Source organism: Helianthus annuus, chromosome 11 (assembly GCF_002127325.2).
Source record: "Helianthus annuus cultivar XRQ/B chromosome 11, HanXRQr2.0-SUNRISE, whole genome shotgun sequence".
NCBI lineage: Eukaryota > Viridiplantae > Streptophyta > Magnoliopsida > Asterales > Asteraceae > Helianthus > Helianthus annuus.
The window spans coordinates 135,351,873-135,375,549 of NC_035443.2; the positions used below are offsets into that span (position 1 = coordinate 135,351,873).

General features: G+C 38.8%; 1 long non-coding RNA gene and 1 other non-coding gene across 2 annotated transcripts; both read right to left on the reverse strand.

Annotated features, from left to right (window-relative positions):
* Positions 1–659: 659 nt before the first annotated feature.
* Positions 660–11,538, reverse strand: LOC110883047. Its single transcript, XR_002560335.2, has 2 exons — positions 11,478–11,538; positions 660–887 (listed from the first exon to the last, which is right to left on the reverse strand). It is a non-coding gene; the product is annotated as an uncharacterized LOC110883047 (long non-coding RNA).
* An 8,847-nt stretch (positions 11,539–20,385) lies between these two features.
* Positions 20,386–20,491, reverse strand: LOC118484487. Its single transcript, XR_004873598.1, has one exon. It is a non-coding gene; the product is annotated as a small nucleolar RNA R71 (small nucleolar RNA).
* Between the last annotated feature and the right edge of the window lie 3,186 nt (positions 20,492–23,677).

Here is a 23,677-nt window from a genome sequence, read left to right on the forward strand (position 1 = left end):
ATGTGCCTGACTCAGTGTACGCTCACTACTGGTATCCTCATGGGAAACTATGTCATCACTAACATCATGGGCATGACTAGATTGTCGTGTAACAGGTGGGTGTCGGGGAGGTGGAGTACCACACACATATCCGGATAAATCCAGAGAATATCTAGGGATAACCTGATCACCCTCCTCCTCATATCCTTCCTCCTACTCCGGATCCATCATCGGCTTATCCTCAGATCCACTACGACTGTCAGACATGATATCTGCGAAAGGACACTAATGACGACAACTTCTAACAGCCACTAAAACAATTAACAGTTTTATACACGTATGCATGTTCACACAAACAATCAGATTCATGTATATGTATATGCAAATTCATGTTATCTAATAATCCTCTCTTAGTGACGTTCACAAAACTCTCAAGTACAAGCAGATAAGTTATTACGTTCCGGACCATAATAATTTATTTTCTCGACCAGATCATCCCAATAATAATCACATTAATAAGCAATTTTAATTGGTTGTGGCCTTGTTGAGCTAATGATTATATTCTAGGTTTTCTAATGACAACCTCGTTCTTTATAAACAATGGCTCTGACACCATCTCCTGTCACATCCCGACTAGCAGCGGAAACGATAAAAAGGATGCAACAGACACTTCTGGTTTGAGTCATTGTTATAAAGATACTCTATTAAACATTAATTAAACAATATGATACATCATTGTTTTACGTATCGCTATTACACATTACTGTTGCATATTTTAGCTAGATACTACGCAAGTTTTCATGAACCGTTTTATTTAGCTAAGTAGCATGCCTCTATCCACATAGTATCGCACATAAACTTCACAAGCAGCTAACACAAAGGGGGTCGTCACGTAGTGTCCAGGTTACCTGAAAAGTTAATTTTTAAAAGAAAAACATTAACAAAAAAGCTGGCGAGTTCCACAAGTTTGTTTGTTTTCAAAATATATTTGAAAATGTTTTGTTGCACATGTGATGAAATCTCTCTAAGTTACAAGTTAAGCCGAGACTAGTATCCAATCACCGTGGCTGTAACGACTGCAAAAATGTCCCTACACGACCTGTAAGTGAAAACCCGAACCCCTGAAACCTTAACGTACATGAAAAATCAAGAAAACAAGAAATATGGTCCTCTCGCAGGCCGCGTAAACCATAAGCAGCCTTTACGCGGGCCGCGTCAACCTTAAGCTGACCGGATAAGCACGCCGGACCAGGTGTCTCACTCATGGCGACCCTACTCGTGACACATATGCCCTACACGTAGGATAGGTGGCCACGCGGGCTGCGTAAGAGTTATGTATGGGTTTATGCGGGCCGCGTAAAGCCCAAATTCAGGTTATAAATAGCCTGTGCATGGGACTTTCATTCTGTGTCAAAAACTTTTCTCAAAAACGAATCACACTACCTAATTTCGAAGATTTAAGGTATTGAAACGCTGCCACGATACCGGGTGTTAACTCGATCTCTATTACGATTCAATGTCCGATCGATTGGAACTATCCAATGGATGTTTAAGTGTTGCACATATTAGGGTTATACTTTGTCATTCGTCATGAATTCGATGGATGTTAAGTATCGCACTTTGTCATTTGTTGTGAGGGTTTGTATCTCGTGAGTTATCGTAAATGTTGTATTAGTTACTAACCTAGTTCGTGTGCATTGTTGTTTAAACTAGGTTATCAGGCTTATCAGTAGGCAAAACTCTGCCCGTATAAACTTGCAATGTGAGTCATTCTCTTTTATCAAAAGTATTTTACAATACCTCAATTTATTTTCAAAGTTATAATTACAGGGATTAAGTCGTAGTTATCTTGAATCACTGCCTAGTGGGGTATTGTGCACATTACTAATTTCTCATAGTTAGGCTAATCAATCCTAACAGTGATAATCATCACTACTTGGGTGAAAGGACCCAATAGTGGTATGACCATCGTCACACGGCTATGACACGGCGCCAGATAAAAATAAGATAAAGGTCATTGTAATCGCTCTTATGCTGTAATTAATAGCTATGTGTCGTTTTATTAAAATTGAATGATTCACCAGTATTTCCCCGCTGACAAAATATTTTTAAAAACATGTTTCAGGCGACCTCCTGTGAATCAAGGAAAAAGTGCTACGAAGCATTAATTAAGCTTGAAGTGGTGGCTCAGTAAATAAATAAACATGTTTTGTAAATCAGGGAATTTCCTCGGGAAATTCCTCTATTGTAAATTACGGGGTTCGTCCCAAGTGATGAAATAAAATAATCGGGCATTTTCAAGTTTAAAAGATCCTGTTGAAATCTTCTACTGCCAAATCAATTAATAAATACCACGAGTTTTCTGCCCCATGGCTCCTGGACCGGGTAAAACCGGCATAGGGGCCGTGACAGAAAAAGGTGGTATCAGAGCCACTGATTTAAGCCAATTAAGTATTTAAAAATACTTAATTCTTCTGATTGCCATTCTGTGATTCTGTGAAATTTTAGTTACAAAATTTTAACTTAAGGTTGTGTGCATCTTCGTGTGTGCTAACAGCATGAATGAACTAACAGAAGCCCTTCAAAACTTTACTATCCATACTACAGATATGGATACTACCACGGGCTATCAGGCTGATGTTGAGGAACAAATGGTATTCCGGGCTCAACCCGAGGATAAACCAAAGGTGAAAAAGAGAAGAAGGTTTGTTGGTTGGAGGCGTATGCGTAGGAAGAAATCAACGATACCGAAGACGAAAGTTAAAAAGGTCGAGGATCCCAAGGATAAAGGAAAAGGGATAGAGATTGGGGAAAGTTCTAAGCAACCCCAGGAAATGCCGCCCTGGGAGGAGTTAGATCAGAAACTGGCACTTAGTGACCTCATCGGACCTGCCGATGAAGACTTTTTCTATTACCCCGTTGGATCACAACTCCCAGTAAATTTGGAACCTGCTATCCCAGATTCCATTGTGAACCCCCAACCTCTACCCGCAGAACTGGAAGAATGGTGGACCACTGACTGGGAATTTCAGAACCTTTTGAATAACCCTAACACCTTTTTCCCTCAGTTCGACCCGGAGCCTGCACCAAACCCACCAATGAGCAATGAGAACTTAGCTAAACTCCGCCACTATGGCAAGGAGTTGGTGGATGCAGGGAATAGAATTCGGGAAGTGGGAGAACAGATCTCCTGGAAGTACGACGAGAGGGAACGTCGTTTCTGAAATACCAGCTGACGGGGAAAGTGTGTGATGGTGTGTTTGTTTAATAATAATAAAATAATAAATAATATAATCTTGTAAAATATCTAAAATAAAACTTCTGTAAGATATTCAGTGTGTACGGATGCATACTATTCAAATATATAAAATCGGATAGTCGCAAGGTCGACAATTTTGACTGTACGTGTTAGTGTGATTATGTGTTTTTCTTTTTTGTGGTATTTGACTATTTGTTAATTTACAGTATGGGTAAGCAAAGAATTTCGGACATCTATCACCAACTAGATAATTCACCAAAAGATAAGGGAACCTCATCTCAATCAAATTCCTCTAGATACTCAGCAGATACTAAGGAAGGAATATTTATTCGTAAGGCACAGTTTGAGGAACCACTTACCGCTAAGAAAAGACGTCGGATTATTAGGAAAAGTCAAAAAAAAGAAATGATAATTAATAAGGAAACTCAGGAAATAAGCAATAAACCCCCATGGGAAGACAAATTGGATGAAAAATGGGCAGATCTCTTTATGTTAGCCACTACAGCAGTAAATGTCAACCTTTAATTAAGTTAAACTTGCCAAATTTGGACCGACCAATAAAATTTGATCTCAACACCCTAACCCAGTATTATTACCCATATTATCTATGAGCCAGAAACTTTGCCCACTATATAAGCAACTTAGAAAAAGGAGATAGAAGCACGATAAGAATAATATTCCTAGCTAGATTAAAATAATAAATGCATAAACCCTAGTATATGTTGAAATTCAGTTGTAAAATGTAATAGACATGTATATAAATAAAAGTCGGAAATTTTAGATATACCTGTTTTGTGTAATTTCATGCAATTACTTTAATTATATTTGATAGTATTTATTTATACCAATAACTTATATACATATATATTGTTAGTTATCAGATGGAACATGCCGTGAATGAACCAGTTAATGAAGTTAATCAATCGGAGAACCATAACGAGGATCACTTCTTAAATCGACAAGATATAGAAAACATTGTCGCTTAGGGAATAGCTAACGCTATTCCGGCAATCGTCATTGCGGTTAAAAGTCCTGTTGAGCCTTCGCAAGCTCACCCTAGGAAAAGAACGCGCGATGATAATTTCAGTAATAGTGTTAACGGAGGAGGCAATGATGACAACTTAATTCAGGCCCCAATACTCAAAAGAATGAAAGCTGCAACACCTGGTTGCACTTACAAGGAATTGCTTGCCTGTAAACCAACTGAATTTGCAGGCAATGAAGGGGCGACTGCTGCACTACATTGGTTAGAGAAAACTGAATCGGTAATTAAAATAAGTAAATGCGTGGAGGAAGATAAAGTCATGTACGCTTCTCACCTTTTTAAGGAAGAAGCATTAGAGTGGTGGAATACGGTACTGCAAGCCAAGGGAAGTGACTTGGCCTATGCTATGAATTGGGAAGAATTCAGACAAATGGTGGAAAGAAAATTGTGTCCTGAATATGAGAAGGAACAATTGGCAAACAGGTTCCTGAGTCACCGAATGGTGGATGTTAACTGTCGAGGTTATACTTCGAAATTTTTCGAGTATGCCAGGATCGTGCCAACTCTGGCTTCGCCAGAACCAGTACTTATTTCTCGCTACATTTGGGGTTTGATTAGCGAGATTCGTAATATCGTCAAAGCTGCCAGACCTCGCACAATTGATGATGCGGTGGAATTAGCCAATACCTTGACAGATGAACTAGTACGCACGCGAGAAGAAAACAGAAAGAAGGACCTGGCTCAGAAAATTTCCCAAGGATTCCGAGGAGGTAATGCTAGTAACAACTTCAGGAAAAGAGGAACTGGGCAATCCTCCACTATCCCATTTTGCAGGATTTGCAAAAGAAAGCATTCTGGAAAATGCAGAGGGTATTGTAATTTCTGCAAAATTCCAGGGCATCAAGAAGAAGATTGCAGGAGGAAGAAATCGACGATCTGCTTCAACTGTGGAGAAGCTGGACATTTTAGACCAGACTGCCCTAAACTGGTCAAACCAGCTGATAATAAGGCTAAACCTGCAGAAGGAACGACCAAGAAGAATGCAAGAGCCTTCCAGTTGACCACACAAGAAGCGGAATTGATTCCAGATGTGATAGCAGGTACGTTTTTAGTTAACAACGTTTATGCGAAAGTATTATTTGACTCTGGTGCAAACCAAAGTTTTATAAATACTTCGTTCTGCCAAGCTCTTAAGTTACCTTTAACCAAACTTAGGCAAATTTATACAGTAGAAACAGCCGATGGTAACTTTGTTAGTATAGATTAAGTCTTGCAGGAAGGAAAAATAGAACTTTCAGGCTATAAATTTTCTGCAAACTTGTTACCCATGAACCTAGCTGGATTCGATGTTGTGTTAGGCATGGATTGGTTAGTAGCCAACCATGCTCGAATCCTTTGTGACAAGAATTCCATAGAAATTCATACAACCACAGAAGAAATAATTATGGTTACATGGGACAAGCCACGAAAGCCAATGAAATTCATTTCAGTCATGAAAGTGGCCAGTTATTCCAGAAAGCAGGGAATAGCATATATGGTTTCGGTAGTTATTAATACCAAAAGTAAAGAACTTAAGGACATTCCAGTAGTATCGGAATACTCGGATGTATTCCCAGAAGAACTACCTGGATTGCCACCCGATAGGGAAGTAGAATTTAGGATTCATCTAAATCTAATTCCTGGAACTACACCGATAGCCAAGGCACCTTATCGGTTAGCACCCACCGAAATGCTAGAATTGAAAAAGCAGTTAGATGAATTACTAAGCAAAGGATTTATACAACCTAGTTCATCCCCTTGGGGAGCACCAGTGTTGTTTGTGAAAAAGAAAGATGGCTCAATGCGAATGTGCATCGATTATAGGGAATTAAATAAAGTTACAATTAAGAATCGATACCCATTACCTAGGATTGATGATCTTTTTTATCAGCTTCAGGGAGCTAGATATTTCTCTAAGACAGATTTACGCTCCGGATACCATCAACTGAAGGTACAAGAAGAAGACATACCTAAAACCGCTTTCAGAACTAGGTATGGTCATTACGAGTTTACAGTCATGCCTTTCGGATTAACAAATGCTCCTACAGCATTTATGGATATGATGAATAGGATCTGTAAACCGTATCTGGATAAATTTGTAATTGTCTTCATCGACGATATACTTATTTATTCCAAAAGTCAGGAAGAACACTGTCAACACCTGCATGCACTCTTAACTTTGTTAAGAAAGGAGAAGTTGTACGCCAAATTCTCCAAGTGCGAATTTTGGCTACAGGAGGTGCAATTTTTAGGGCACATGGAGAATCATGAAGGTATTCACGTAGATCCCTCCAAAATAGAAGCAATCACCAAATGGAAGGTCCCACAATCAGCTATGGAAGTTAGAAGTTTTCTAGGATTAGCAGGGTACTATAGGCGATTCATTAAGGATTTTTCTAAGATAACTGTACCATTAACTAAGCTAACCTGCAAAGCGGTCAAGTTTGAGTGGGGACCTAGGCAAGAAGAGGCTTTTAAGATTTTAAAACAAAGGTTAACAAATGCCCCAATTCTTGCCTTACCAGAAGGAACTGAAGATTTTGAAGTTTATTGTGATGCTTCTAAATTAGGATTAGGATGTGTGCTAATGCAACGCAAGAAGGTAATTGCGTATGCCTCAAGGCAATTGAAGAAGCACGAGGAAAATTATACGACTCATGATTTAGAGTTAGGATCAATAATTTTTGCCCTTAAAATTTGGAGACATTATCTGTATGGAAGTAAGTTTACCGTTTATACGGATCATAAAAGTTTAAGATATATATTTGGGCAAAAAGAATTAAACATGAGACAAAGGAGATGGATGGAAATTCTAAGTGACTACGACTGTGATATTCAATATCACGAGGGAAAAGCAAATGTAGTCGCGGATGCTCTCAGTCGTAAGTATCATGAAAAGCAAAAGCGAGTTCGTGTTCTTAGATTAAATCTTCAAGTAGATTTAATGGAACAACTAAAGAATGTTCAAGAAACAGCAATCAAGGACGATGCTGAAGAAATGAAAGGAAGGATAAAGGAGTTAGAGCAAGGAGCTGATGGAATTTGGAAATTCCATAAGAAAAGAATTTGGGTACCTAAACAAGGAAACTTAAGAGATAAGATTTTAGAGGAAGCCCATAAATCTAGGTATACCATGCATCCAGGAAACAATAAGATATACCAAGATTTAAGAAATAATTTCTGGTGGATAGGAATGAAAAAGGATATAGCTAGATATGTATCTAAGTGTCTAACTTGTTCGCAAGTTAAGGTAGAACACCAGAAACCTTCAGGGTTACTCCAACAATTAGAAATGCCTGTTTGGAAATGGGAACTAATCACCATGGATTTTGTTACTAAGTTTCCCAAAACCCGAAAGGGTAATGACGCGATTTGGGTAATAGTGGATCGATTAACCAAATCAGCTCATTTTCTACCCATCAAAGAAACCTTTAGCATGGAAAGGCTAGCCAAATTGTATGTAGATGAAGTAGTAACCTTACATGGAGTCCCACTCTCCATTGTATCGGATAGGGATAGTCGTTTCACTTCACATTTCTGGACAAGTTTCCAAGAAGCCATGGGGACGCGATTAAATTTAAGTACAGCCTATCATCCCCAAACTGACGGACAAAGTGAAAGAACGATTCAAACCTTGGAAGACATACTCAAAGCATGTGTAATCGATTTTGGTGGTAACTGGGATAACCAACTACCATTAATTGAATTCTCCTATAATAATAGTTATCATTCAAGCATTGAAGCTGCCCCGTTCGAAGCATTATATGGACGCAAGTGTAGAACTCCGGTTTGCTGGGCAGAAATAGGAGAAAGCCAATTATCAGGTCCTGAGATTGTGCAAGAAACCACTGACAAGATAACTCAAATCCAGGAAAGACTAAAGACGGCTCGAGATCACCAGAAAAGTTATGCAGATAATCGACGTAAGCCGTTAGAGTTTCAAGTCGGAGATAGGGTACTCTTGAAAGTTTCTCCTTGGAAAGGAGTAATTTGGTTCGGTAAGAAAGGAAAGTTAAGTCCAAGATACATAGACCATTCCCAGTAATTCAGCGCATAGGACCAGCTGCCTGTCATTTACAACTACCAGAAGAGTTAGCCGGGGTACATGACGTATTCCATGTAGCTAATCTCAAGAAATGTTTATCGGATGAATCCCTGGTAGTACCTCTTCAAGATATACAAGTAAATGAAAAGCTGATGTTTGTTGAGAAACAACTTCAAATAGATGACAGAAAAATCAAGTTTCTTAAACACAAAAGGCTGGTACTAGTCAAAGACAAATGGGATTCAAAAAGAGGACCCGAATATACTTGGGAGCTGGAATCGGAAATGAAGCGAAAGTATCCTCACTTATTTCAATAAATCTCGAGGACGAGATTTTAAATATGGTGGGGAGGATGTAGGGACTGCAAAAATGTCCCTAAACGACCTGTAAGTGAAAACCCGGACCCCTGAAACCTTAACGTACATGAAAAATCAAGAAAACAAGAAATATGGTCCTCTCGCGGGCCGCGTAAACCATAAGCAGCCTTTACGCGGGCCGCGTCAACCTTAAGTTGACCGGATAAGCATGTCGGACCAGGTGTCTCACTCTTGGCGACCCTACTCGTGACACATATGCCCTACACGTAGGATAGGTGGCCACGCGGGCCATGTAAGAGTTATGTATGGGTTTACGCGGGTCGCGTAAAACCCAAATTCAGGCTATAAATAGCCTGTGCATGGGACTTTCATTCTGTGTCGAAAAATTTTCTCAAAAACGAAGCACACTGCCTAATTTTGAAGATTTAAGGTATTGAAACGCTGCCACGATACCGGGTGTTAACTCGATCTCTATTACGATTCAATGCCCGATCTATTGGAACTATCCAATGGATGTTTAAGTGCTGCCTACATTAGGGTTATACTTTGTCATTCGTTGTGAATTCGATGGATGTTAAGTATCACACTTTGTCATTCGTTGTGAGGGTTTGTATCTCGTGAGTTATCGTAAATGCTATATTAGTTACTAACCTAGTTCGTGTGCATTGTTGTTTAAACTAGGTTATCAGGCTTATCAGTAGGCTAAACTCTGCCCGTATAAACTTGCAATGTGAGTCATTCTCTTTTATGAAAAAAGTATTTTACAATACCTCAAATTATTTTCAAAGTTATAATTACAGGGATTAAGTCGTGGTTATCTTGAATCACTGGCTAGTGGGGTATTGTGCACATTACTAATTTCTCACAGTTAGGCTAATCAATCCTAACAGTGATAATCATCACTACTTGGGTGAAAGGACCCAATAGTGGTATGACCATCGTCACACGGCTGTGACACGGCGCCAGATAAAAATAAGATAAAGGCCATTGTAATCGCTCTTATGCTGTAATTAATAGCTATGTGTCATTTTATTAAAATTGAATGATTCACCAGTATTTCCCCGCTGACAAAATATTTTTAAAAACATGTTTCAGGCGACCTCTTGTGAATCAAGGAAAAAGTGCTATGGAGCACTAATTAAGCTTGAAGTGGTGGCTCAGTGAATAAATAAACATGTTTTGTAAATCAGGGAATTTCCTCGGGAAATTCCTCTATTGTAAATTACGGGGTTCGTCCCAAGTGATGAAATAAAATAATCGGGCATTTTCAAGTTTAAAAGATCCTATTGAAATCTTCTGCTGCCAAATCAATTAATAAATACCACGGGTTTTCTGCCTCGTGGCTCCTGGACCGGGTAAAATCGGGATAGGGGTCATGACAATGGCCAACATCAACCACAACCAATAACCAAGTACCCCATGTGGCTATGCCTAACACATCATAGCTCGTTATGAATATGTGCGACCGCGTGTTTGCGCAACTGGCATACAGCCTTGTATTCAGCGGTCTAGGCTTGTCGGGCCAAATAGTACTATCCATAGTATTCACCGGCATTGTATAACTTGCTTGTGGGGATTTAAGCATGTTAGGTGTCTACTCAGATAAATAGCATCAAACAGTTTGCATGTGCATAAGTGTGTTAATCAAATGGACCCTCTATGAAAACAATAAAACATGTATTAAAAAGAGAGGGTTAGTGAATCATAGATTGCACAGGTACTAGGCAATCAAAGCATGCTACTCCACACCTAATACCAGTATCATACGGTTAATGTCTGTAGGCTAGGTTAGACTAGGTTTCAAGGTCTATGAACAAATTAGGGTAATTAGAACATGAAGTTGGACATGGTCGGCGTTTTGAAATCAGGTTTGGACACCGGACACTGTTTACCGTGTCAGACAAAGTTGTTTGTTCGAGGTGTTCGGATAATGATATGTTTAAACAAAGTATACTTTATTGTAATATATGAAAAATGATTAGTTTTATATTTAGGGAGTTCGGGTGTTTGGAGGGTCTAGGTCGCCCAAATAAGCGTTTCCGTATTTAAAGTCGGTTAATTACCGGATAAGCGTGTAGTATACCTGTGTTAATCCAATTTAGTCTGGAAGGGCTGGGATTTATTCTTGACCTTCCAATTATTGCCAAATATCAATTTAGTGGTATAATACTTTGGCGGGTTCGTTACGCGTTTAAATTTTGTCGATTATTATTTAAAAATAATAATTAAACGCGTAATTTTATAAAAATAAACTCGCAATTTATAAAGTTTCAAAAATTTTTGCAGATATTATTTCTGATATAAATTTCTCAGATAAATTATTTTTATAATTTTTAAACATTATTTATTAATTTTAATCAATATGGTTTATATCGTATATAATCCGTTTAATTTGGCGAACCGACCATCCAAACTTTAAAAATTCCAAAAATTTTACTAAACACTCTCTATATGTATATAAACTCCCAGTAAAAATTTGAAGTTCACGAAATGTTTCTAAACCCGGTTTTAAAATACCGAAAACCTCGTAAAATATGCGATTTTAAAACTGTAGCTCGGGTTATCCATTGAGCCCAATTTTTTGTAAGGCTTACCCATAGTATGTGTGATCATTCTGCAATAATTAGGAATTTATTGAAATAGTTTACTATTTTCTTCGATTTAATTGCGTTTAAACGTAATAAATTCGCCAAATATTCCTCGTTTGGCCAAACATTCCCAAATTTTGCCGAGATCATTTTTATGTAGTCCCAAACCATGTCCTAAAATCTCAAGTTCAAATAGTACCCCCCCGTCCAAATCTGTAGGCAAAACAATTCCTATAAATCTTAAAATTTCGCTTAATTATTATACCTTTCCGCGTATTACTCGTTAGGCCTAGATTCCGAGATCCGTTTGCGCCAAGTTGCTGGGTATAGTACCTACACATGTACAAAACAACCATGCAACTGGAATCGTAAATTAAGCCCGCTTAGTATACATTTTCTATTATTTTTTGTTAGACGATTTCGGTGTCGTATAATTTCCGTTTTTGATGCAAAACTCTATTTTTTCACCCAAACCAATTTCAAAACTCTTTGTGGCATAAAAACCACTTGAAAACAGATTATATGGCCATGAGGTTGGCCTTGTATGGATCAAAATAAACATAATTATGGTATAATAAAATAAAAAGAAAAAGAAAAGAAAAGCTTACGAAATTTATGTTCTTGAGCTTTGTTGTGCAAAAATTCTGCTCTAATGAGATTGTGTGTATTATATAATTGATGTTGGTGATATTGGTGGTTAGAAATAAGGTGATGGAGGTGTATGTGTGTTTGGTTTGTTGTGTGGAGATTAATCAGCCACAAAGGAAGACTTTTGTCCCAAAGTCCATTTTCCCACCAATTTTGATAAGGTTAAACAGATTTTTAGGCACAGGTTTGTTATCGGGTCTTAAACGCTCCCCGGGTGCGGTAAAAAATCGTAAAACGGGGCGTTTTTATAGGCGTTTTTGCGCAGAAAAATAAAACAAACCCAACCGACGCAAAAGATCGAACACTTGGACGTTATTACTCAAAACATCTTGTATTTAGGTTATATTAGTCTTTTTCGAGCTTAACTGACATTACAACGCATGTTTGGATTGTACAGTGCGAGTCAAAATTAAAGGCGTTCCGCTAACCGGAAACTGTTTTGTTTAACGCGTTTTCTACCCAATAAAGCATCAATGATCCTATGTTATAGTTTACGGATCACGTCTGAGCATTTCTGTACTCCTTGGTTCGCTTACGGCACCTACGACAGTTTTAACCCGTTAAAACCCCAGTTATCCAGAGTTTCTTCGGTTTGATCGGTTTTCTGAATTCAATGGCCCCAAGGTAAATGTTTTTGGTCCTTTTTCTCATATGCTATGTATAACGTGCCTTTGGATTCAACCGAGGCATAATCAGTATCAGTTTGTTAATCGTGTAAGCTGGGTAATTCAAATTAGGATTTACCTGGTTTTGTGGCGAATGCACAGTTTACGTCTAGCCTCTTTGAACAAAGATTTAAACAATCTTTTGTCGGACACTGCTGCAGTTATCAGTTTCTCACTGCCTGCTAGGGTGTATAAACGAAGAAAAGTCATCAGTAGTTCTAGTTCTTCTATTCAGACTTTGAGTTCTCTTCCAGTTGTGACTGCAGCTGTTCTAGTTGAATCCACATGTGTTGCTTCCTCCATAGCTGCTTTACCTCTAGTTTCATCCTCTCCTATTCCTTCTACACCTCTATTTAGCTCGCTTCGCACTTCTATGAGTTCTAGTAATATGTTTATTGTTTCAGAAAGTGCAAGCTTGCAGCCATTGCCATCGGATTTTTTTAACAGGTCGTAGGTTATTCAAAGTCCTTCAGGTCTTCGAATGATTATGCCAACTTCAGCAATGGGTGCAGCCTCGTCTGGTGGTGGTCGCCCGAAAACTGCTTTCGGTTCTCGACCTCCCACTTCTGCTCTGAGACCTCGAGGTACAACGAGTGGTAATGGTGCACAGAGCTTTCCTGAATTCGTCCGTCAATAGTTTGCGGATGTTCATTTAGTTATGAAGGAACATCGAGATCTGATCCAGCTTCACAGGAGAGAGATTGCTTATTGGAAACGGAAAGATGAATTGAAGTCTCAGCAGATAACTCATTTGTTTAGTCTGACAAAGGAACAAGGCTCTCAGTTACGTTAGCTCAGTAGAAAGGATGCTGCTACAACGGCCAAACATGAGAATCCAGTTAAAGCTACTAATCAGCTACATCAGATCATTACGGATCTTGTAGAGCCCCTCGCTGCCCAGGGGGAGAATTCAACTCTGCAAGTGCAAGCTCAATGCAAGATTGATGAGCTTAAGAAAATTCGTGATGATTTGGACAAAGACAAGGATCCCGAAGCCGCTAGGCAGGGGGAGCAGCCAAGGAGCTCACAACCATCTGAAGCTGCTACCATTGCTCAGGTTGAGGGGGAGTCTGGTTCAGGAGCTGCGGCTGGACAAGACATGGGTCCTTCTGCTGCTGATGATTCTAGTTCTCTTTCTGATCCTGATGATCATGATTTTTCTACTAATGTGATTTTGGATGAGGGTGATGTTCTGATTGGTCCAGTGGAAGAGTGGAGGACAGATGATGAGATTGTAGATAAGTTTGCTTATGTTGAAACTTGTAACGGAAAGAATATTGAATATGACTTCGTGGGTGTGAATATGAATGATCTAAGAAGCTATGTTTTTGGAGATGCTCCTCCTGACGAAATTACATATCCCATACAAATTCCCGAAGAGATCCGTTTGGCGTCTCACAAATGGTTCAAATCTCTTCCAGATCAGACTCAAAAGAAGAGGTATGTGAACACAAAAGGGGAATACACGGGTCAGATAATAAGTTGGGATTTCGACGAACAACATAGTCTGGTTATGATCAAACGAACGGATGCGGTTCAATATTTCAGGCCGTGTGCCATAAATTCTTGCAAACCTTACCTGCACGTGATCTTCATCATCTGGCACAGTTAGATTTAAACAACCATACCAATGTAGCCAACATTAGAGGTTTAATTCCTCATCTGGTAGCTGAAAGCCGCGAAAGCAAGTGGAAGACTTTCAAACCTGCAGTCGGCCGAGCCGTCAAAACCAGAGTTAAGTTCACTGGTAAACAGGTTTTGAAGATGGTTTATCCACCAGCCAAATGCCTACGTAAAATTCCTATGCGCAAGTTCGATCTTGACAAGATTCAGGGAATTGGGGATTGGTATTATGATGGGAAAACTGACGAAGTAGTTATAACAAAAAAGAAGCTGACTGAAGATATCTTTCGGATTTTGGATCCGATTTGGCTAGTAAGTCTGAAGATGGAACATCTGAAAGTCTTTGTCGTCTGCCTCTGCGCTACAATAGAGAAGATCGTCCTTTAGCAGTTCATTTCATCAAGGTAGTGCAGTTCTGTGTGAAGAATCAGGTTTGTGCAGGCAGCGATTACTCAAGCATTAACGAAGAGAAGATTGCAAGCTTTGCATTGAAGATCCTTCACTGATCAAGGGGGAGTCTGTAAATGCACTGTGGGTGATAAGTGCAGGCTCTCAAATCTTCAATGGTCTTTTATGTAATTTGTTAAAAAGTATTATGTTGGTCAGAATTTATGAGGGTTTCATGATCAGGACTTAGTTCCTCTACTATAGTCCGAATTTAGGCATTTGTTAGTCAGGGTTTGTATTATCTTGGGCTTTGGGCCTTTCTATGTCCTGACTTGAGTAGTCAGGACTTTCCTTTGTATATAAACTCTTAGTGAAATGTTATACATGGCGATTTCTTTTGTGGAAAGTTTGTTCTTCAAGAAACCCTAATCATTGTCACTGTGTGTGAATTGACGGCTACTGTGTGTGACGTCATTCATCATCTTCATCATTCTTGTTCTATACTTTCTTGATCCAATACCATACAGTAGTGATTGCTAGATGGATTCCACACACCTGGTGATTGTTGTCTGAGTGAGATCCTTAGGTAGGAGACCTTACACATATATTGTTCAAATGGTCAAACTTTTGTTACATTAATATAAAAGATAGATGTTTATTGTAGCATTTGTACCATATTTATGAGATATGATTTAACTACGTTTTTTTATGTAACTAGGAATAACACCTGCGCGCGTTGCGGCGCGGGCACATTTTAAACATCGAATAGATTAATCTAAACGTTATGTGATGCGTTAACCATATGAAAACGTGCATTTCGACATATCTGATCGAACTCAATGTAACCTATAAAGCATGGCGATTAGATCAAAACATAAAGTAAATCAAATTTATACCGTACAATCATAACGTATTATATAGGATCCGACTTATACATAGAAAACGTAACGGGTATAACGGAAAAGATGACACCTATAATCAAAAGAGATTAATTAGAACTTTTGAAAAAAAGAAACCACAATTTGACTCCACTCGATTTGAAAAAAAAAATTAACGAAACATTAAAATAAGCACGGAAACAGATTATATTTGACCTCACTCATTTCCCAAAAAAAGTTTACGTTGAAACATATGTCAACTCGAATTTATACCGAAACATACATAAAATATGCACATAAATATGTTTTTTTGAAACAAAAAGTATTATATTTGATCTGACTCGTTTCCAGAAAAAAAATTACGTCAAAACGTAGAGCAAATCGAATTCATATCGACACATACATAAAAATATGCACGTAAAAATAGGTTTTTTTTAAGTAAAGGAGGTATAAGGGTGAACTCGAAACAAATTATTTTTAGTAAAAAAATTAATAGATTAAATACGTTTGTAAAATCATGCCAAGTATCCCCAATGCCACACAACCAACAACAAAAGAGCTCGTAAGATAAAATAAAAAAAAGAAAAAAAAACACTGAACGAAAAAACATATGTAAAATCGTTGAATCACGCACACCCGTTGCGGTGTGTTAATACGAAGAAATTAAACCAAAACGTAAAATGTAGAAAGAAAAAACTAAGTTGATTTAGGGCCCCATGCGTTGGAACGAACTTGCCAAACGTAGAATAATAGACATGTTGCAACGGGCCTGTCAAACGGGAAAAACAGACAAAAAACGTTGAACCACAGAAACACAGTTGCGGCGTGTTAACTCACGAAATTTTATACGAAACGTAAAACGCAAAACTTGCAAAAGATGAAAAGTATAGGGGATCAAAGTTGAAAATAAAAAAGTGTTAGGGATTAAACTGAAAATAATGAAAACTTTGAGTTAAAAGTTATAAACTTAAAGGAATAAAAATAAAAAGATAAAAACTTTGGATTAAAAATGAAAAATCAAATTTTTTTTTTGAAACACTCCCAATGCCTATAGTACAACATCAAAAGCAACAAAATGTTGCTTATTTATATGTGGTAATTATCCCCGTATTTATGAGAGTTGTTCAACTTAAATGATATTACGTATATGTTACATAATCATTTAGATAAAACTCTTACGTACCACATTTACTAGATATGATTTGACTATGGTTTTTTAATTATTCCCATGTTTATGAGAGCTATTTAACTTGACCACTTGAATGATATTGCGCACATGTTATATTTTCTTTTAAATGCCAACTCTTACAATCAATTTGGGATGAATATTATATTATCATTATCCTATATATTAAAAACACAACCTTGTGAATATAATATATTAAAAATACAACCTTGTGAATAGTCTTTTGTTGACTTTTTTTCCCTATACCCTTTTTAAGTGTGTATATATATCCCATATATTAAAAACACAACCTTGTGAATAGTCTTTTGTTGACTTTTTTTCCCTATACCCTTTTTAAGTGTGTATATATATCCATTTTCTTTAAAATTAGTTAGATTATTGATCATGATGGAGTGGTTTTGTGGTTGTATGTGTTTTAAGGAATACTCAAGTTCAAATCATGGGGTCTTTTTTTTTTTTCCATTTTATGCTTATAGTGTAATTTTGTGTTCAAACTAAAGATTATACCGTGCTTATCCCTACCGTATCGTACCGAGCATTTTCGGTGTCGGTACCTAATTTCGATGATTTTCATGATCGGTACTTTCAGTGCCATTATCGGTATCGAGCTCATCCAGATTTTAACGTGTTAGTACCATAACAACTGAACTGAAAACAACCAAATTTCCAACGTGTATGACATGTGGGTGCTACTATTATATATTAGATTATTTAAAATCTTTTTTTATGACGGAGTGACTATCGTTACTACGTCATTTTTATCTATGTTTTGATATTCAGTATCTGCTTGCTATTGTCGGCACACGTTTTGCAGACACTGGATCCCCGCCGCAACAGGCGGGCGAAAATAACTAGTTCAATTAGTTTCACACAAATTACAGTTTTACTTTCAAATGAGTGTTGGTAAAAAAAAAGTATTTATTAAAAAGAATAATTTGAAAAATATTTACTAAAACTGATGTTTTACTTTATTTATTTCTTTATTTTCTTAACTAACTAGTGTTTTTTAATGACGCGCGTTGCGCGAAAGGCATTGGTGTTTTCGACCGACATCATCCTGCAACTCTTCTTTTAACTGTTTCACTTCTTGCAAAGACTGAACGTAGACCTGACGGGTGGTCCGTAGGACAACCCTTAAAAGGCTTAAACATAACGCACATTCTACATTTTATCCGGTTATTTGCGTGAATTAGGTAATCACAAGTTTATGATGGTGCAGGTGTTAAAGTGTACAAAATGCGGGTTTAAGGAAGCTTGAAGGATGCGAGAGGCTGGCGTGATCGAGATGTGTGGAAATCAAGGAAAATGAAGGAATCGGAAGCAAAAGATCACTCAGAGCCGTAAGCTACGCCACCAGGCCGTAGCTTACGGCCCCTATAACCCACAAGAAATAAGCACCGTAAAACAGGAGCGATGAGGCGTATGGAACAACTGCTCACCGTAAGATACGGCCACCTGCCGTATCTTACGGCTCTGACTTGAGTCCGGAGCAACACTGATCACCGTAAGCTACGGCAGGTGGCCGTAGCTTACGGCGCCGATCGAACCAAAAATGTAACTGACACATTAAAGAGCATTTTTGAAGACACTTTATGATGGCTAATCATGCTAGGTCGGTTACCACTTGAGGAAAACGAGTGGGGGACTATTTAGGAGGCACTTGGGAGTTAAGAAACACATCTTTGGCTTGATCTTTTCACTAGAATTTGGGGAAACAATCTTTGCACTATATTCTTGTCTTTGTTGGTGATACTTGTGAACTTGGTTTTTATTTCTTGTTTATCATGATGTTAGCTAAAGCCATGAGTGGCTAGACACTTTAATGACTATCTTGTGGTGAAGGTTTGTTTAGACTTTTGTGTTTTATTTGCATTTCTAGAATATCAATCCTTTTCATTTGAATTGATTGTTATGGTGTGTAATTGATTGCTAGTAACAGGTTGATTCTTATTTTAAAACTAATTAGAAACCATACGTTCTTGGTGCCGTTGGCAATCGAGATATCATGGGTATAGTTAGGTTTGGGTAAGGTTTGATTGATCATCGGGTGATAACCTCACGTTCTCGGAATCTGAGTACTTCGTCCCCTTTCATCACTGCAATTGTTTATACATGAACTATGTCTATGTAGTTCTTTCTAGTTGAATAATTAACACAAAAGTTGAAGCAAACCAGACACACAAGATAGTTGTTTATTTCTCAATTGTTTACAACTTCAAAATTTTCAGTTTGCAAATTAGTTAATTAATCTTAGTTTTTAAAACCAATCAAATCAAACCAACTCTTGAATTTTACTTTTTCTTGCAATTAGTTTAATTTTAGTTAACTTAGATACACTTCTAAATAACACATTTTCCACAAACTCCCTGTGTTCGATACCCACTTGCCACTATTTACATAGTTGTTTTTGGGATTAAATTTGCGTGACCACGACATCACGTCAAATTTTGGCGCCGTTGCCGGGGAGTAGTGCGCAACGTGTGTTATTTTTGTTTTTGCTTTAAGTTTGTTATTTTTCTGGTTTACGCGAGGTGTGTTAGTGTGCAGGTATTTACAGGTGCATGCGTACTAGGAGCTCTCACAAGCTATCACCTTTGGCGTTTGATCCGGAAATCGAGCGAACTTTGCGAGCAAACAGAATTTTGCTAAGGGAAAATACAATCAATAGTTCACCAACAACACCAGTTACACCAATTCGATACATGGATCCACCACCACCACCACCCACTACGGGTGAATTTACTTCATCATTCATACCAACATCCACTCAACCTTCACCTAACACTACCATTCCACCAAATACTACCGAACCCACCATACCTCAACAGGTTACACCAACCAACACCACACAGCCCATTACTACCCAAGAAGAACCAACCGTCACCTTTAACCCTTCCACTACTATACCACCATTATCCCATTTTTTCCCGGGTGCAGGTCCATCATATTCGAGCCATACTATGGCACCAATTTCGTCTATTGTCCATGCTACACCGTATCGACCACCAAATCAATCGGGTTTCCAATACTCGACTATTCCATTTGGGCAATCATCGGGAATTCAAGGAGATGGGTATGATGAAGGTTATGAGGAATTTGAAGGTTTTGATGAAGAAGGATACGGTTATGGGGGTGATGGAGAGCAAGGGGAGTATGGTTATACGCAAGGCCAAGTACAAGTGATTCCCAATGTTGGTGGGGTTCAACAACAACTCATACCTCAACATATTAGGCCAAGGCCACAAGGGCCGCAAATGCAACGCCCGGTTCCTTTGCAACAAGTTCGACCACAACAGGTGCAACCGCAAATTCAAAGGCCAATTCAACAACCAATCGTACCACAAGGGCCCATGCAAAGGCCAATGGGTCAAGTTCGTCCAAGAGGTCGATTTGGTGTGCCAAGGAGGCATCTTAGGGAAAATGCAAGGGGAATTGAAGCACATTTTAGACCGGTGATAACGCACAATCCTTCACCGGTGGTTATTCCTCATAACAACCAAGGGAGAACTTTTGAAGTAAGAACCAATTCGTTACAAAGTTTGCCGAAATATAAGGGGCTAGCAACGGAGGAGCCTTATTTCCATTTGGAAGCCTATGACTCAATTTGCAATACTCTTGGGAGTCAAGGTTTTTCGGCCGATGATATCAAGTTGGTACTATTTCAATTTTCTTTGGAGGACAAGGCAAAGAAGTGGTTCTACACTTTGCCTTCAGCATCTATTTATACTTGGGCGGAGATGCAACAAACATTCTTAGACGAATTCTATACCGCCCAAAAGACCAATGATGCGAGAAAAGGATTGAGGAGCTTTCAACAACAACAAGGCGAAATGTTCCATGAAGCATTCGAGCGTTTGAACATGATGATTAAAAATTGTCCACATCATGGGATTGAGCTTTGGGAGTTAATGAACGCTTTTCATGAAGGGTTGTGTGCCGAAGATGCACGAGATTTGATGTCCATCACAAATGGAACTTTTGGCACAAATTATGAGTATGAGGATTGGGAATTTTTGGAACAAATGGCGATCACCTCAAAGAGAAAAGCTCAAGCTTCAAGGAGAGCACGACCGGCCGTTACTCGAACACAAGTGCACGCGGTTGATGACGGTAATATACAAACTTCTAATCAAATTTATGACGTTTGTGCATTGTGTAATGAAATAGGTCATGCGGCGGAAAATTGCCAAGGAATGGTTGAAGGGCAATTTGAAGAAGTTCATGCCATTCAAGGTCAAGGAGGGGGTGGTAGAAATTACAACATGAATTCTAACACTTATCACCCCGGGTTGAGAAATCATCCGAATTTTCGTTATGGGAACCCTTCGAATCAATCAAACCCGAACTTTCAAGGTAGCCAAGGGAATTATGGTTCGCGCCAACCTTACAATAATCAAGGTGGATATAGAGGTGGGAACAACCAAGGATACCAAAGGCAATACCAAGCGGGTCAAGAAAAAGGGGGGTCTTCGGGTGGAAATGAAATGATGGAAATGTTGAAGAGTATGCAAGCGGAGATGCAAAAGAGGAACCAAATGGATGACGCACGCATACAAAAGGATGAGGCGCGAGACAAAGCAATCCAAACTTTGACCACTCAAATGGGTCAACTTGCAACCGAAGTGTCCGAATTGAAGAAGGGTAAAGGTCAATTACCAAGCGACACTAAGGTAAATCCATCTCACGGTACGTCAAGAGGTAACAATGTTAATATTCATCATGTGAGTGTTTTGAGAAATGGGAAAGAGTATAAAACCAATCCTTCACCGGATTTGGTTGAAGGGGTGGTTGAGGATATAACGGGTCAAGAAAGTGAGGAAGAAAACGAACCACCCATTGTTTCTTCTAAAAAACCCAATTTTGAAAAACCCGAAATTATTAAAGAAAAAGAAAAAGTAAATGAGGGTGAGGGGTCTAGTGAAGTACCGTTTCCTTCGGCTTTGCTAGATCCGGGTAAAAAGAATTTTATTTCAAAACGGGGTCCTCAAAAAGAGGAAATGTGGGATGTTTTCAAACAAGTTAAAATTAATCTTCCTCTACTTGAAGCTATTAAACAGGTACCCGCTTACGCCAAATTTCTAAAGGAATTGTGTACTCAAAAGAGGCAACAAAAAGTGCCTAAATTGGTAGATTTGACGGAGCGGGTAAGTGCGGTATTGAAAGGAGACCTTCCTCCTAAGTTACAAGATCCGGGAACGCCCTTAATAAATATTCAAGTTGGAAATTTTCAAACCACAAGGGCATTGTTGGATCTTGGAGCCGGAGTAAGTATCCTACCGGGGGGGTTATATGATCAATATGATTTTGGTCCATTGAAGCGGGTTGAAACAACGGTTGTATTAGCCGACTTGTCTCATAAGCTTCCCCGGGGTATCGTACGGGATGTTATAGTTAAAGTTGATGAATTTTATTATCCCGTTGATTTCCTTGTGCTAGATTACTCATCCGCGGACCCAATTCAACAACAAAATGTTATTTTGGGTCGGCCATTTTTGAACACCGCACATGCTATTATTGATTGTCGTTATGGCACAGTTGACATGACATTCGGTAATAGAAAAATGAGGTTGAATGTTTTTACTAACGGTACTAATGTGTATGGTGATGAGTGTTTTTTGGCAGATTTTATAGATGGCTATGACCCGAAGGTGTTCGAAGAAGAAATTTTGGGCTCTTGTGTTTGTGATATGTCTTTGCAGGTTCATACATGCGAGTTAGAGGTTGAAGAGAAGGAGCAAGAAGCTCTCGCGGTGAAGGAAGGAAGTCCACCATGGACTTACCAAACGGATACATTACCGGTGGAAATCGATTCGGGCACCAAGCCTTCTTTGGAAAGTCCACCAAGTGTGGAGTTGAAGGAGCTACCAAAGCACTTAAAGTATGCATTTTTGGGGGAGAATGATACCTTACCGGTAATCATTGCTTCCAACTTGGAGGTAGCTCAAGAAGAAGAATTGATGCGGGTGTTGAAGGCTCATAAGGCGGCGATTGGGTGGACGATAGCCGATTTAAAGGGTATTAGTCCATCCATTGTGATGCACAAGATTATTACAAGCGAGGATGCAAAGCCGACCCGTGAAACACAAAGAAGGTTAAATCCGAATTTGAGAGAGGTGGTGAAGAAAGAAGTCATCAAGTGGTTGGATGCGGGGATCATTTACCCCATTTCGGATAGTGCATGGGTAAGTCCGACACAGGTAGTGCCTAAAAAATCCGGCATCCAAGTAGTGAAAGATGAACAAGGTGAGCAAATCGCCACCCGCCCGGTAACCGGGTGGCGAGTGTGTATTGATTATCGCAAATTAAATGCGGCTACCTCAAAAGACCATTTCCCGTTACCTTTCATTGACCAAATAATTGAAAAACTTTCCGGTCAAAAATATTATTGCTTTTTGGATGGGTATTCGGGATATAATCAAATTGCTATTCACCCGGACGACCAACACAAAACCACGTTTACATGTCCATATGGTACATTTGCTTTTCGGCGAATGCCATTTGGATTATGTAACGCCCCCGCCACATTCCAAAGATGTATGATGAGTATATTTTCGGACATGGTCGGGGAGTCTCTTGAAGTGTTTATGGACGATTTTTCCATTTTTGGTCCAAGTTTTGACTCTTGTCTTAATGAATTAGAAAAAGTTTTAAAAAGGTGTGTTGAGACAAACTTGGTACTAAGTTGGGAAAAGAGCCATTTTATGGTTCAAGAGGGTATTGTTTTGGGGCATGTCATTTCGGACCGGGGGATGGAGGTAGACAAAGCAAAGATTCGGGTAATTTCATCTTTACCCCCACCAAAGAATGTCAAGGGGGTGAGATCTTTTTTGGGACATGCGGGGTTTTACCGAAGGTTTATTAAAGGCTTTAGTGTGATCACAAAACCTTTATGTAACTTATTATTAAAAGATGTTCCCTTTGATTTTACTGATGAATGTTTGCAAGCGTTTCATGTGTTGAAGGAACAGTTGGTGAAGGCTCCCATTTTGCAACCATCGGATTGGTCAAAGCCGTTCGAGATTATGTGTGATGCTAGTGATACAACTATTGGAGCGGTTTTGGGGCAAAGGGTAGATAA